This window comes from Mycetomoellerius zeteki, unplaced genomic scaffold (genome assembly GCF_001594055.1).
Source record: "Mycetomoellerius zeteki isolate Tzet28-1 unplaced genomic scaffold, Tzet1.0 scaffold40, whole genome shotgun sequence".
Lineage (NCBI taxonomy): Eukaryota > Metazoa > Arthropoda > Insecta > Hymenoptera > Formicidae > Mycetomoellerius > Mycetomoellerius zeteki.
The window spans coordinates 318157-333736 of record NW_017257392.1 but is presented as its reverse complement, the minus strand read 5'-3'; the positions used below and the strand labels follow the sequence as shown (position 1 = coordinate 333736).

Sequence of the window (15580 nt, the reverse complement as noted above, 5' to 3'; positions counted from 1 at the left end):
GAAAGAGTTCGTTGGTCATTGGGAGACCGCGATGGAGACACCCGCGAATTAGCATATTATCCGTTACGATAGTTGCCCGGCCGTTTCTTCGTGGCACGATTCTTCCGGAGGATCTGCAGCCCTCTCCTTATTCTTTTTATGGTCATCAGTCGGCTCGGTACGTTGACCGGCCGCGATTCGCTACATGCTCGTCAAAAGACCGCCAACCGAACCCCCTCTGTTTGATCGCGAGAGGCTTTGAAACGCACGCACGCACGCACGCATGCACGCGAACACGTATGCATGTTTGTACGTGTGTCCATGATCGGATCGTACGCGCAACGTGCGCGTTACCGTCCATCCAGCAAACAATAGGAAATCCCGGCTACTCGCCGTCGACCTGCAGTCGACTGAAATCGGATAGGATTGGCCAACGCCCCGGATCGTGACCTGCGCTGGTCCTGCCGGCAACACCTTCCTGGACGTGGCCGTGGAAGGGGTAGTCAGGAATTCAATTCCATCCTGGATGACGTTGGCGCCAGACGCGAATTCCTCCTGCGCGTCCAGCATCGTCCTGAGAATTACCGTTGGTAAAGAAATGTCACTTTACAGTCTTGCGTTAAAGTCGACTTAACGTAGATCACTTATAAAATGTTTTCAAGATTATGATAATTTATTCCAAGCTCATACGCGATGTTGTGATTTCAAGCTCAATTGTATGAATTAGATTATTCAATTTTATCTGCTTTACCATTTGTGGCAATTACTAATAATAATAGTTTACACGAACGACGAAGAAACCCGATCTGTTAATCGCTACTCTCGCGAGATGCCACAATTATCATCATTGATTAGATTGACGTGATTCGTTCCGTCAGCTTATGGAAAATTTTTGGCGATTTCATTAAAAAATCCGTTAATTTCATAAAATTTTGATCAGTCGATTTACGTGATGTCACGACCTCATCGATATGACCTCAACTTGCTGGCAGAGGTACGTTGCTTATCCCCTTGACCTCTTGGCCCGCCACGAATTATACGCTCGTCAAAGTTAATGACATTGTAATGATCGTCCGGTTTATAGGAGCCCGCGACGATACCCCCCCCCGTCGAAAAGAATAGGGAGGAGGGAGGGAGGAGGGTCGCGGAGCATCCTCGATGACTGATGGTCATCGCACGACCAGTGGACAGTACAGGGTTAAGGGTCAGATCTTCGACTAATCCTGATTAATCGCGGGTCCTCGTGTCTTCTTTCCTTCAAGTACGAAACGGAGGGACGGCGGGGAGAAGGTTGCACTTGAGAAATGTCAACGGTGGTTACGGACCCGTGGTTACCCCCGTCATGTCGCGATTCGGATGTTTGGGGATATGTCGAACAGATCGTGGTGTATCGCACTCTTGGATAAAGGCGACGGAAAGGGAACAACTATTCCAGTAGCATGTACCGTGAAAGAGGGTAAATCAGCATCGGCATACAGTATGCGCAAAAAAAATGCGACTCTCTTTTAATCACTATTATGTTTTCTGAATGTGACAATAACGCAGTGATTGCAATTAAAGGAAATCATATCAAATAAATATTTGGTAGGACAAAATATTTGTGTTATAATCAAATTTGTCCTCGTCCACTCACTTTATTTAACTAAATCGACAACTGAAATGTGACTTAGTTGTGAGAGTCGCATTTTTTTTGGCGCATACTGTATGCTATCTTTAGAGCAAAAAGATTTCGGATGTCGCGACTAAGACACAATAAACAATGAACACAGCCATTATATCTGGATAATTATTATGTCAGACACAAAATTTGCCATTTGTTTACTATAATATAAGTTTGTTATAATAACTTAATTTTATATTTACATTTTCACTTTTAAAAGTGTCTTATCTTTTAGCGTACTTTGAAGTATAAAGTTTAAGTTAATGAAAACCTTAATATTTTTATGGAACAATCAAAATTTTATTGTGCAAATTGTATTATTAACAAGGATTACATATTTAATGAAGGCATAAGTGATAAAATATACATTGTGTGCACGCATGTGTGTTATCTATGTATTCGCGAATAATTTCGAGAAGATCAATGAAATTGTCGAATTTTTCATTGAAGATCTATATGTCATCGAAGAATAGCGAACGGAAGAATGCGAATTCGTATCCGGCAACGACGATCAAACTGGAATTGAATTCCGAGCTAGTCTATAACTGCATTGAGAAAGGAATTTCTACAGGAAATACTGGTCGCAATCAACCTTATACGAAGTTTTCAAAAGCAAGCGGTACTTATTTGACTTGAAAGATAGTACCTAATACAATAAAACTGTACTTTAACTCACGTCAATAAATAAAAGAATGTATATCTTGACAAGTTAAATATAAGAATTACTTCAGGACTTCTTTGAAAAAAAATATCATATCTCATCTATCTCATATCACACGATATCGAATTAAATGCCTAATTTATATACAGATTCCATAAGAGCATCGGACAAGACTTACAAGGAGATAACGGCCAACGGCGAGTCTGACAGTCGTTTCGGAGCAATTTGACTGACAGTAACGTCTCATCCGGTGTCGTGGGTTAGACGCAACATATTACTGATATCCATTATAGCAGTGCGATGCAGTCGGACACGACGTAACGTATACGAGGTGCGCAAAAACGCGTCGCGAGCATTACTCGCGGCGCAGAAAAAGCTCCCGGCAAGACACAACGAAGGATTATGGTCGCCAGCGGGATGCTGCGGCGTGTGAGATGCAGGTCATCATCTCTCATGTCGTTCCTCCCCCCCCCCCTCTTGTAATGAAAGCCAAAAGAGAGGATCGGCACGATCCGAAGGACGGTAAGGAGGATAGAAGGAAGAGCCGTTGTCCTGCAGGACGTCCGGGCACCAGGTGGCCAGGATCGGGGCCCATTACGTTCGTGGATTAATTGTGATGCAAAAACTCACGGTGGCTAACGGAGTGATAGGAGTGTCCGTCTTCAACGGGTTCCGGGTTCGGCTCGGTCTTTTTGTTTCGTCGCGCGAGGAAGAGAATGTGTGCGGCATAAGTTATCAGCGTGATTAAACAAGGGATTGCTCGATGCGTCCTGCAGCTCACGGACAACGGTCAACCCGGCCGTTGCAGGTGGCAGATTTGAAGATGCGGCAGACTTCATTTCCAGCGTAAAGAGTATATATGTACATATTCGAAATTTCTTACATACATATGTAAGAAATTTCGAATAGAGATATAAATATATATGTATACACGAATAGATATTTATTTTGAACTTTCTCTTTATAATATCGTACGTTAAATACGAATTTAATGGCTAAAACGATTTATATAAAGCTGTCACTTAAAAAATTTAAGAGATAAATCTCGAAGGTATTATCCTCTGTAATTATCACACGTCTCATATCAACTGGTGAATCTCGCGTTAATATTCTTGGATCTTCCGTTTCAAAAGCTCGTGGTAGTCGTTTCGTTCCGCGCTCTAATACGGACACATCGCTTTAAAGCTGCGAAGGGTGAGAGTAGATGGCCCCGAGGGTGGTTGCCACGGCGGTAGTGGCTGTGAGGTTGGGTGTGGGTGGGTTTTGGGGGTTGGTGATTCTAAGAGGTCCGGCGCTCACACACGTGAGTCCGCTTTAGGGGAGGCGGCAGAAGGGAGGGTGGCTGGTGGCGGTTCTGGTCCATGGGACGTCGGTATTGATCTGCTGGTCCACCCGCACCCCCAGAAGTCTCCCCTCGACCACGGTAAAAGGAGGGCGAATAGGGTGGGTAAGATGTCAGCGTGCGTACATACAAAGTAGCTCACCAAGCTCGTCCTGCCAACGCGAAGTAGAGTCTTGTACATTGTCTGCGTTAAATAAGTTATCCTGCGGGACGCGCCACCTATGGATGTACCTGCGTCATAGTTTTTGGATGATACGAGGCCCACGAGTCTCACCCCCTGGGGCTTCCCTTTACGTGGATTAGGTCGCGCTATGTGCGTGCTATTGATTGAATTCGGCTATTTTTTTTTTAACAATTTGATAAATTCGTAATGCGCCTTGTTTTATAGTCGCTTTCCTTAGAATTTTCCTGCGAGTTTTGTATTATTGGAATTTATCACAGAAATGTTAAATCATACATTATAAGTTATAAAATTATGGCGATTAAATGAGTTAGAATTGCTAACTTTGTCGAGTTAAGCAACGCGATTAACATGCTTTAGTAACTATGAAAACAAATAACCATTGAGAGAGAGAGAGAGAGAGAGAGAGAAACTATATATATCTTCTGGTAATTTTTAAAATTACAATTTTGCTCTTCATTAAATGTTAAAACAATATTTTTCATATACATATTATTGCTCATTTTTACGTAACTCAAATTGCAAATTATACTTTCCCAATGATAATAAACCATTTATGATTTTCACAGTTTAAAAGACCGAGATGTTGGCAAGTTTCTGTCTTACGATCTAAGCCGCGTTTACGATAAATCAAAGACCTTCCCTCCAAATCACACTGCAAATCCAATGCATCATTTTCGAGATCGTAGAAGCCGATGCATCATCCGTTACTCAAGCGAGGTCCGTTTGTCACGTAGCGTACACGTCGGTAATGTCCGACTTATCGTTGCTCCGCGCGTTCGAACGCGATACGAAATCCGGTCGATGATTTACACCTTGTCATCGGGTTACCCGGTATCCTCTGCCATTGTGTAACCGAGAGCCCCGCACGATCTGTTCCGGGGAACGCACGCGTGTATGTGTGCGTGTATGCGTGCGATCTCCTATCCCTTGACAGGAAGAGAGGACAGAGGCACGCATCAAGGACGCAGAACCGTAATTATCTTCCCGTTCGCGCACGTACTTGCGTCTTTCGCCACCACGGTACCATTATCCTAGGGGCGCCGATGCTTCTCGTTACGCTCATGCCGGCACGTAAGCGTGAATAATGTAAGGAACGAAGGCCGGGGGAGGGAAGAGGGAGAAAAAAAAGGGACGCGTGGAAAAAGCCAATAAGGGCTGTGTCCGGCGCGGGAAAACCCTACGCGCAGATACTCCCCCGGGTGTCGGAGTTATTCCTTTACGGAAAGTCCTCCTCTTGCTTTTTCTTCGCTTACACTCGCGTTGCGAATTTTTCCGACGTAGGGAAAATTCATAATAACCATGTCCAGTAGTTTAACTACGGACAGATTATTAACTTGATTCTTAAAACTTTTAAAAGGAAGGAAAAAAGCGAACGATTCTTACATCCCTCTCTTCCGTATATCGCGAGAAATAGTATAGTTTCATAATAATTATAAAGATACAGAGCTGTTATTATCAGTAGTTAGTTTAATCTCTATCTTAATTTAATCTCTGTAAAATATTTTTGATATAATCACGTCTCACATACTTAGTAACAATTTAATCCTTTCAGCGAGGATGGTGTTGCATTTAAACGATGCGAAGTGTTAACTTTCAATGGAAACATGCGACTTTCGATTTAAACGCATCTCCTGAGCGCCTCTAAATTCTATAATCGCCGCGGTAATTCGCACCGTTATCGGTCGACGTGATCTAAAACGCCGACGCTCCCGGAGCGACCGCTTAACGATCAATTATATCGCGCCCGATAACGCTCTCGCTCCGGAATGACTGAGATAATGAATTTTCCCTCACCATCTCCGTCCCTCTAGCCTCCGCACGTAATAGCGTGGAGCTATGCTGTCCAGGAACATCCTCGCACGCTCGCCCACCTATCCAACCTCACCGCATACACGCGTGCAAACTTGGTGCACACACGCGCGAATGTCGCGCGCGTCGAGCACTTGCGCGCCAACTTGGCACGGCTCTGGAAGCAATTTACATCCCGACGTCTCTCCTCACAACCGCGGGAAGGGGTTGGTCGAGATCGGGGGAGAGAGAGAGGGCTGGAAGTGGAGGCGATGGGGGAGGCCCGAGACGGCACTGGAGCATTGTAATTCAAGTAATGTAAGCTTTATGCAAAATACATGTTAGTTAGGAGAGCACGAGAGATAGGGCTACCCTCCTTTCCACCTCGCTTCTCTTCCCTCGCAACCCTCTTTCCTCCCGCGCCTTGGTTCCGTCCTTACGTGCCCCTCTGTTCAGGCTATAACGTTACTGCGCGCTCTCTCTCTCTCTCTCTCTCTCTCTCTCTCTCTCTCCCCCCTCCCTCCTCTCCCTCTTCCCTCTCGGTTTTCTCGTCTCTCTCCGTCTTTCTTTCTCGATACCTATTTCTCTGTTCCTCCTACCGTTAGCGCGATCCATCCCTAAACGTGGCGGAGAGACTACTCTGAACTCCTACGTAGGCGTAAATGCAAAAGCACCGCCGTGGACACGTGCCAATGTGTGCTTTACGGAATGTAAACTACTGTTTTTATTTATTAGACATTGTACTAATAAGAATAACGGCTGTTTGTGTGCCGAAGCATCAATAAGCTTCGTGTAATAAACTCGAGGATTGAAGGATTTATAAACTTGTAAAACTTTAAGAATATTTATAATTGAGGTAGACTATACAGGGTGTTTCCAAATTAAATGGCAAAACTTCGGGAGCGTGTAGAGGAGTAAAAAACTAAGAAAAAAAGTCCTATAGACATATGCTCGTTTTTGCTCCGTTTCAGAGAAATCGAAAAAAAATGTTTACATTTCTTGCCATATCTAACACCGACATATTTGATTACATTTTCCACTTTCTGTTATGAATTTGTCAGTCGCTCTTTGAAAGCCTTTAACAGTAGATGAATTTTGTCTTTTGCAATATGCCGCGTACGTATTCTAATAGTGAATATGCTGATATGGTTTTTGTATACGGTTTCTGCAACGGTAATGCTTTAAAGGCGGTGCGAGAATATGCACGACGATTTCCAAACAGAAGAGTGCCAAACCGAAGAGTGTTTATGTTGACATTTAATAGATTGCGAGAGACTGGAACATTTTCAATTCGACAAGAAAACAACCGATTTCAAGCAGCGTTACGAAGAGATTTGCAGGCAGGGAATCGTATTTTACAACATTTTGACAATCATCCTGAGACCAGCGTTCGGAATGCGTCGGCTGTATTGGGAGTGTCACCACAAACAATTTGGCGAACTGTAAAAGGAGATAATCGCTATCCCTACCACATTCAAAAAGTGCAAAATTTATTACCTCAAGATCATTGGAACAGATTGAACTTTTGTAACTGGTACCTTCAGACATGCCACAATGATATTTTATTTCCATCTAAAATAATGTGGTCAGATGAGGCAACATTTACCAGAGGTGGAATAATTAATCAAAGGAATTATGGGCTCATCAAAATCCCAGGTCTGTTAGAGAATACAAATTTCAGCAAGAGTTTTCTGTTAATGTCTGGCTTGGAATTTGGAACGACGTTTTAGTGGGACCGTTTTTTTTACCTGCAAGATTAAATGGGGACCGTTTTCTAAATTTCTTGGAGAATGAATTTTCTGACTATTTAGAAAACATCCCATTACAACAACGTACTGAAATGTGGTTTCAATTAGATGGATGCCCTGCTCATTACAGCAGAGTCGCTAGAACCTGGTTAGATAGAAAATTCCCACAACGATGGATTGGACGTGGAGGAGCAGTACATTGGGCAACTCGTTCGCCCGACTTAACGCCATTAGATTTCTATGCATGGGGTACTCTGAAGCAAGAAGTTTATTCTTCGCCTATTCAATCAGAGCAACATTTGAGAAATCGTATCGTAGCTGCAGCGAACAGAATATCGCAAGAACAGTGCCTGGCTGCTACAAGAGCCGTGTTTGACAGATGCAATGCTTGTATTGCTGCAAGAGGTGCACATTTCGAACAAAATCTTCATTAAAAAGTTTATAAATAAAATAATTAAAATAATAAATTAAATATATTTTTTTCTTTTTTCGTGATTTCCTGCGAAACAAAGCAAAAAGGAGCATATGTCTATAGGACTTTTTTTCTTAGTTTTTTACTCCTCTACACGCTCCCGAAGTTTTGCCATTTAATTTGGAAACACCCTGTATATTATTATGATGTAAAAGATGATATTGGAAAAAAATTGACATCAAAATTATTAAATACGCTAATATTATAAAATAGACCTTTCTAAAACATTAAGCTATTTTACGTAAAAATGTTCATTGTATAAATGCATGTGTGTTTTACAATTTTTTCTTTTGATGCTTACACAATCCTAAGTCAATCTTGAGCAGCAATCGGACTCTACAATGGCGTAAAAGTTTTTTGGAATTTTTCTGATATTTTCTTTGATTTAGTATTTAGTTAAACACAACAATATATAAAAAAATTGTTATCATGTATTATGAATTACATTAATTAAATATTATATTATATTTATATAATAATATTTAATTAATGTTATTTAAATTAGAATAATGGTTCGTCTAATTGTAAGTTTAATTTACAGCACACAACTTTTAATCAGCTTAAATGTTAATCTTTTACTAATTTTAAGTAAATTTTAGAAGTATAATATTTAGTGATTTATAATATAGACAATTACGATGTAAAGATTTTATACAGTCGTTAAATAATGATAAAAAAAACAAGATGCTGTGCCATTAAATAATATTAATTTCGCATATTATGTATATACAATGTATGGATACTATCTTTGTCCTACAGTCTACACCATTGATCCGAGAACAGCCTCCAGGGTATCGGCTAGAATCAGAAGGAGTTTGTGGACCTTGACTCATGCGAAAATTTTACGGCACAGTACCCCTCCGTAGAAACGTCGAGCAGCATCTACATTGGGAGGACTTCGTAAATAATCAGGAAGACCATTCAATTAAGAAATTCCTCTTTATTTTGAAAAATCGATCCTTGCGCTGTCGATGAAACTAGCTCATTCTTGAGAGAATTTAAGAGATTGTTTTGTCTAAATTTTTACACAGACAATTTAAGAACAAATGATCCATGATATGCTAAAACATTATATTTGTACATTTCATTTCTGTACGTTCATCTGTTTTTATCGTCGTTTAATTTATTAACTTAAGATATAAGATACTTCGAATCTTAAATAATACTTTCTCAGACAAACGATGCTTGACAAAACGAAAAATATACCAACACTACCAACAGATTTTTCTCACGAACGTACAATTACCGATACCTTGTCTCTCAGCGTTATCGTTTATTTTGACTATTCTTTACCATTTACCGACTTCTCTACCACGATGCGTTGGAAAGAAATTGGAGGAAGACAAACAAGAAGAGCAAGAGAAAAAAAGTTAAAGATTGGATCCATTTTCACAGATCGCAGATGTCAAAACTCATTCGCGTCCTTGGCTCTCGGTCTTCTTCTCGATCATGCATCGCGAAGTCTTGCGAATGACACGCAACTTCAATTAGAATCGCAACGATGTTAGGTTACGCGTCGCGGAGTAATTTGCCCGGCGCGGCGTGTAGAAAACAGGCGTGACAGGCGATGCCTGGCAGTCGGAATCGTTCTGATCTTGTGCTACGTCGTCATTATCGCGAAAGCCGCTTTTTAGCTCAGATATTTGGAATGTCACGCAACGCTACGCGATATGTTTTCTCGGTGCACGCACCGCATTTAGTTCCCAGAACGCTGCGTGTCGTCGGAGCCGCTATCGTTAAAGGAACCACATTTACACATACACATAAGCACATTATACATACGTATGTATGTATACGCCACGGAATTATTTCAAAGTGACTAGTACAATTTTCGAGTATTTCTTAATTCTTAGCTACTTCGTGTACTCACACATACACTTTTATTTTCGTATCATTTTATAAACGGTTTGCGTGTATCTTCCATTTTCTTCAACATTATCATAATGTAAGAGAGTAAATCTCGTTGCCAGGCATTATTTTGTGGCCTCAATCTTAATGAGTGCTATTAGTGCCAACAAAATTCTATAAACCTCGGCCGATGAATCATTTAGGTAAACCGCTCTATGACACTAATTATTAACGGCGTTTTGACCGCCGCCCCCTCTCAACTACCCCGCTGTCATGCCGCGGCATATCTGCACCCATAAGATCCCGTATCTAATTTGCATGGGGCTTAAGCCGAACCCTCGTCCCTAAGATCATAGAAACGACTTTCGGCCACGGAGGCTCGGCCAAGTCGCCATGGGGGTGGCACGTATATACGCTGCGGAGATGAGCTACGGGCAGTTCTGACCCCCCTCGGCGGACAGAAATTACCCCCTTATCTTCCCGCGGCAAGGTCGGCGCTGTATACTGAATCCTAATGCTCAATCTCAAGATAAACGCGCGATCCAACTCCATCCGCGCCCCCACTGCCTCCCCAATCGTATGGGATTCTATGTGCCGCTTCATATATCTAATCTTCTCATTCGATCGATGGGAGCTAACAATCGAAGGGGTAATAAATGCCGAAAGAATGCCAACTATTTCATAGAATAAATATATGAGGCGCAGTACATTCCAGATCTATTATTTACGAGCAATTAATGTTCTTATCCATAACATACATAAATAATTGTTATAAGAATTCGTAAGCTTTAAATAATTGAAATATAATCAACAAGATAACTTTTATTCACAGTTTATATATATTTGTGTTGTCTCTGAAGAAGGCTCAAAAGTGAGCCGAAACATGTAAGCGCGTTTAGTAGAATAAAGAAGTTTTACGCTTTATGAGTGTATTATTTACGCGACGTCTTCTGCGTCCTACTCCTATTGCTCTTATTCTTTCCAATTTCGTTTGAAATATAATATTAACAATTCTAAGTTTTAATTTCTAATGATTTTTTCGATCGTTTCTAAAGACAAAAATAACTTTGAGGATACGATATTAAAAAAAAAGATTTTACCTTTTTGTATACCTATAATAATTAGGAAAATGAGATTCTTAATTTTCTTTGTATTATTCCTGCATGCATGCAATTACAATGTTTATCGTTCTGAATTCTCGACATTCACAGTATCTGACTGTCTTGCCAGGCACCTTCATTGCACTGTGCACCGGAATTCTAGAATGTCATATAAACACAACAAACCTTCGACCAAGTTAAAACGAGGGGAGGGGGCTGCAGTGCCCTGTGAAAATTTGTTAATTCAGAAAATCGCACGATTCTGTAAACTACACAAAATTGGACGATCAAACTTACGATGGTGTGGGAGGAGAAAGGAGGAACTCGATAGCTATATAGCGTCACCAAGAAATTTCGGCGAATCGTCGATCGATGAGAAGAGAGAGAGAGAGAGAGAGAGAGATCGTCATTTATTTAGCGCTCCAGAATAAATCCTCTCAAGAAAATGTAATACAGAAATTAACAATAAAACAATGATAGTGGCCAGTAAATAAAAAAAATATTAGAAAAAATAAATGAGATAAGATATAAATGAAATGTAAGCGCAAATGTAAGAGAAATGTAATCAGATGCAATTCGAACTATAAATGTACGTAATTGTTGAGAGAGAGAGAGAGAGAGAGAGAGAGAGAGAGAAAGAGAAGCGAGAGAATGAGAGAGGAAGATGAAGAGACTACACTGTCGAAATTCGACCCTGACCGGACACCGAGGCGGATATTTCGTGACGTGAAGATTAAAGCTCGCGTGTTACAAGTGTACACGCGTGTGTATGCGTGTAAGCGAACTAGCTTTGTCACGCGCAGACAAACTACACTCTTACATTTACACTATCATATGAATGAGTTAGGTATGCGTTCACACTCATACACGCACCTATTAATCGATAGTTTGATACAGTACGTTTACATTTAAAAAAAAATAGTCGATTTTCTTATCTTTTCTGAGTAATACTAACGATATTTTATAACAGCATTATTATATGAATCAATTTCAAAAAGTAACACGCACGAATTAAAAGACGTTAAAAGAAATTTATAATAAACGAAATAACTTTATACTTTCATCAAAGAATGGATTCGTTTCTGTTGTGAAAAAGATATATATAATATATAAGGTATAATATTATATAATTTTATATATTTATAATATTATATGACATATGTTATATAATTTTAATTTTTGACGATATAATGATTGCAGTATTTTTTTAATATCGTTTACTGCTGGTGTTTGTGCATGAAAATTTAATCTCACTAAAATTATATATCGCCTTCAAACTCCTAACTTAAGTTTACGCGCGTTCGAGGAAAACTCTTAATACAAAGTTCCTCCTTCAGCTAAATATATTTTGACTATCCGACTATTATGAGTAAACTTTTCCGCTCGTATTCCTGTAAGTGTATTCTCCGAAAATTCCACACGTCGGTAAAGAGAAGCATCTACGTTTCGACCACATCGGCGACATGTCACCGGCGTACATACACATTCACAAGCGACACACACGTGCTCGCGTGAACACGGACGCATGCCGACGCGCGTAGAATGTAATTAAGATAAATTAGCGTTAAGGGGAATTGGGCTGTGGAGCGCGAGGGTGGAGGAACGCGAAAGGGTGACGGCGATTGTGTGCGTCTGTGTACCTTATATATGGACAACGTGTGCACGCGTGCACACGTACACGCTCTCTTATTACATCTACCCGTCATACATACACACATGTATAAGCATACGGACGCGTGAGAGTCTATGCGAAAACTCGAGTATGTGTCGTATGAGTGTTTGTGTAAAGAAGAGGGGGGAGCAAGAGACACGTAGAAGGATGGCAGAGGGTGGTCGGAAAATGCGGGGGTGGACGGTTTCGAGGGAGACTACGAGGGAATGTCGGGCGGTAGAGCGTGTATGTGGACTCTGTGCTTCGTGCGAGTGAGCCTCGTCGGCGTTACGGCACGCTGGAAGCTTAATGATGCATGCCGCCGGCGCCAAACGAGCATCCACTGATAAAGCGATGACCAGGAAGGGGTACGAGGGGGAAGAGGGACCGACCGACACGAATCTCTTTCCGTGCATCGACTCAGGAGTTATCGAAGGAGATACATTGAATGTGATCTTCTCGCGTCTGGAGAAATGATTGATTCGAGAGCATGCGCTCATTAATACGAAAGCAACTAGAAATAGGAATTTTGATGAATTCTACAACTCTTAACGATGGTATTGATATTGTTATATTGTCATTGCGCAGCTTTATTATCATACTTTCTAAAACTTTTAGAGTGAATCTCATTCTAAAGAGTAAAACCTCTTTTTCAAGACTAGCTTAATTTTCATTCTTTAAGATTCTACTCCGAAGAATTTAGATATATAATACCTGCGCAATGATAGGGGATGCTGGAGTGATCAAATTATCACATTACAGTCGTATAAAAATCTTCGAATTGACTGAACGGAATACAAAATCCTTTTACAGGATTAAAGTAGACGTAAAATTAGGAGGTGGGTGTAATGGATTTTATACTAAAATCGAAAGAATGTTAAAAAATTTTTTAACTTTTTTTCGATTTTGATACAAGGTCCACTGCACCACTTCCTAATTTTGCGTCTACTTTAATTTTACAAAATAATTTCAGTATAATAAAGATAAATAAATGTTAATAAATTCATTAACGAATCTGAATTTTTAAGTATAAGACTTTTCTAGACACAGTTATGGTATGCCAACATTATCAACAACTCACTAAAAAGATTGTTGTCTTTTATATATGATTTAGCAAAAGTATCTGCTGTACGAAAATAAACATATTGTATTAAAGCCAAGGATATTGTAGTGCAATTAATATCAGTTAATTGAATAAGTTGCTATTTTATAAACATTTTGACAGCGATGTAGTTTTCCGTTGTTGCTAGATTTCTCCAAGCAGAGTGCCGGGATAAAAGATAGATGGATAAGTAAATAGAGAGAGTTGAGAAAGAGAGAGAAAATGGCTTCGCTGTACAATCGCATCGTAGCGATATCTTACGCGTTCGCCACGAGGTTTGGACAGCGAGGAGAAACAATGCCTCAGGGATGCTGGGGCTGATGGACGCTTCCGATACGCGAGAAAGAGGGCGGACGACTGGGGGTTGAAGAAGCATAGTAGTGCAAGAGAGGGATGACGGAAAAGCGGAGGGCGAGAGAGAGACAGAGAGCGAGGTTATACCTCCCTAGTTTCGGCTATTATATTATTTAATTAATTAAGTTCGCGAGACCCTTCCAGGCCGTTCGCGTGATTAATAACATTGCATGGGCCGAGCGCTATTAGCTCGACCTCGGTCTGTGGATTTACGATGTTCCTTGACTATATGTATGTATACGTGTGTACATGTACATTATGTTCTTAGACATCATCTGGACCAGTCAACGCCAAACGCAGGATGTCGGATGTTTTTGTTGCACGAGCAACGTTAATGGTGAGCAAACGTTGTGAATAAATATTCTTCCATATTTCCGTAGGACCAAAGATCTATTCTGCACGTTCGCTTATGTTACACTGATTATGTATCATTGTTTAGAAAGACTTCTAATTTTATTACGAAAATTGTACTAACAAGATATTAAAATTAATTGGTATAAAAATCAGTACTTAAAAAGATTTAATGATTAACAGTTAAAGATATCTATAAATAAATTCACTGTATTGAAGGACAGACAAATATTAAATTAGAAAGTCATTACTCTATTTTAATAATAATTATTAATATCAATATAATATAATTATTAATATTATAAATATCTTAGAAAAAATAAAGAAAGCAGAACTTTTTCTAACAAAATTTTATTCTTATTGTTAGTAATAAAACGGGCGTTTTTAATATAGTCAAGTAGTGTTCCATCGCAATGCTTTTGCGAATTTTTGCAATAAAAGTTGAGCCATGCATTCCGTCCCTACGGACGCGTTGGACGAAGTTCTCTTTTATTGGCAAAGAAGAGTATAGCGCTCGTTAAAGACTCTTTATCTCGTTCCGCTCGAGAAATGGAACTGTCGCTGGTAACTTTACCGTGAGAGAAATACCACGTAGCTCACCCCTTAGATAATTCGATGGCGATTTATTTCCATTACTGTCGGAAATCAATGTATCCTTTTCTACAAATCGTCGATGCGAATCCTCCTCTTATAATGACAAAGCTTGGGAACATAAGATATATTAATACATATTTTTTTACAGCTTGAAATAAAATTAACATAACCAGGTGTAATATTAACACCGATGTCAAAAAATACATGACAGTTTTACCGAAGAGAAAGAAGGAGACTTAATATTCGAAAAAACCATTAGGAAAGTTCACATTCAGAATATCCATGTATAAAGTGAGAGAATAAAAGCTAGATACTAACGATGTTGGAAGATTCTTTTCAGGATGTCCATGAAAAATGTCTTCAACAGTTGTAACTGATTCAACGAAATTCCTTCTCTTTTTGATATTTAACGACTGTTACGTTTATCGTTTTTTGCTTTTTGATATTAAGAACTTAACGATAAATCATTATGATATTTCATTGTTGCGCGCATTATTTGTTTTCATTTATGTTTCTCGTTTAAATAAATTTTTCAAAGAATTTTGTTTTTCTGTAGAATAGAAAAAATTTCTTGACACAAGGAATTGTTAGATCATTTCCATATATTAAAAAAATGCTTTTTTAAATTGAATCGTAAACAGCAACGTTATGTACTTTCTACGAGTATCTTCTCTTTAATTTTTCTCCTGGGAAATATATTACTTAAGTTGTTTAATTTCTAAATGAAGCAAATGGTCGTCGTTGGA

The 15580-nt window shown here is 39.7% G+C and overlaps 1 pseudogene; it reads right to left on the bottom strand.

Moving 5' to 3' along the window:
* The window catches only part of LOC108726220 (uncharacterized), a 28356-nt pseudogene extending 16118 nt beyond the window's left edge, over positions 1-12238 (bottom strand).
* Between the last annotated feature and the right edge of the window lie 3342 nt (positions 12239-15580).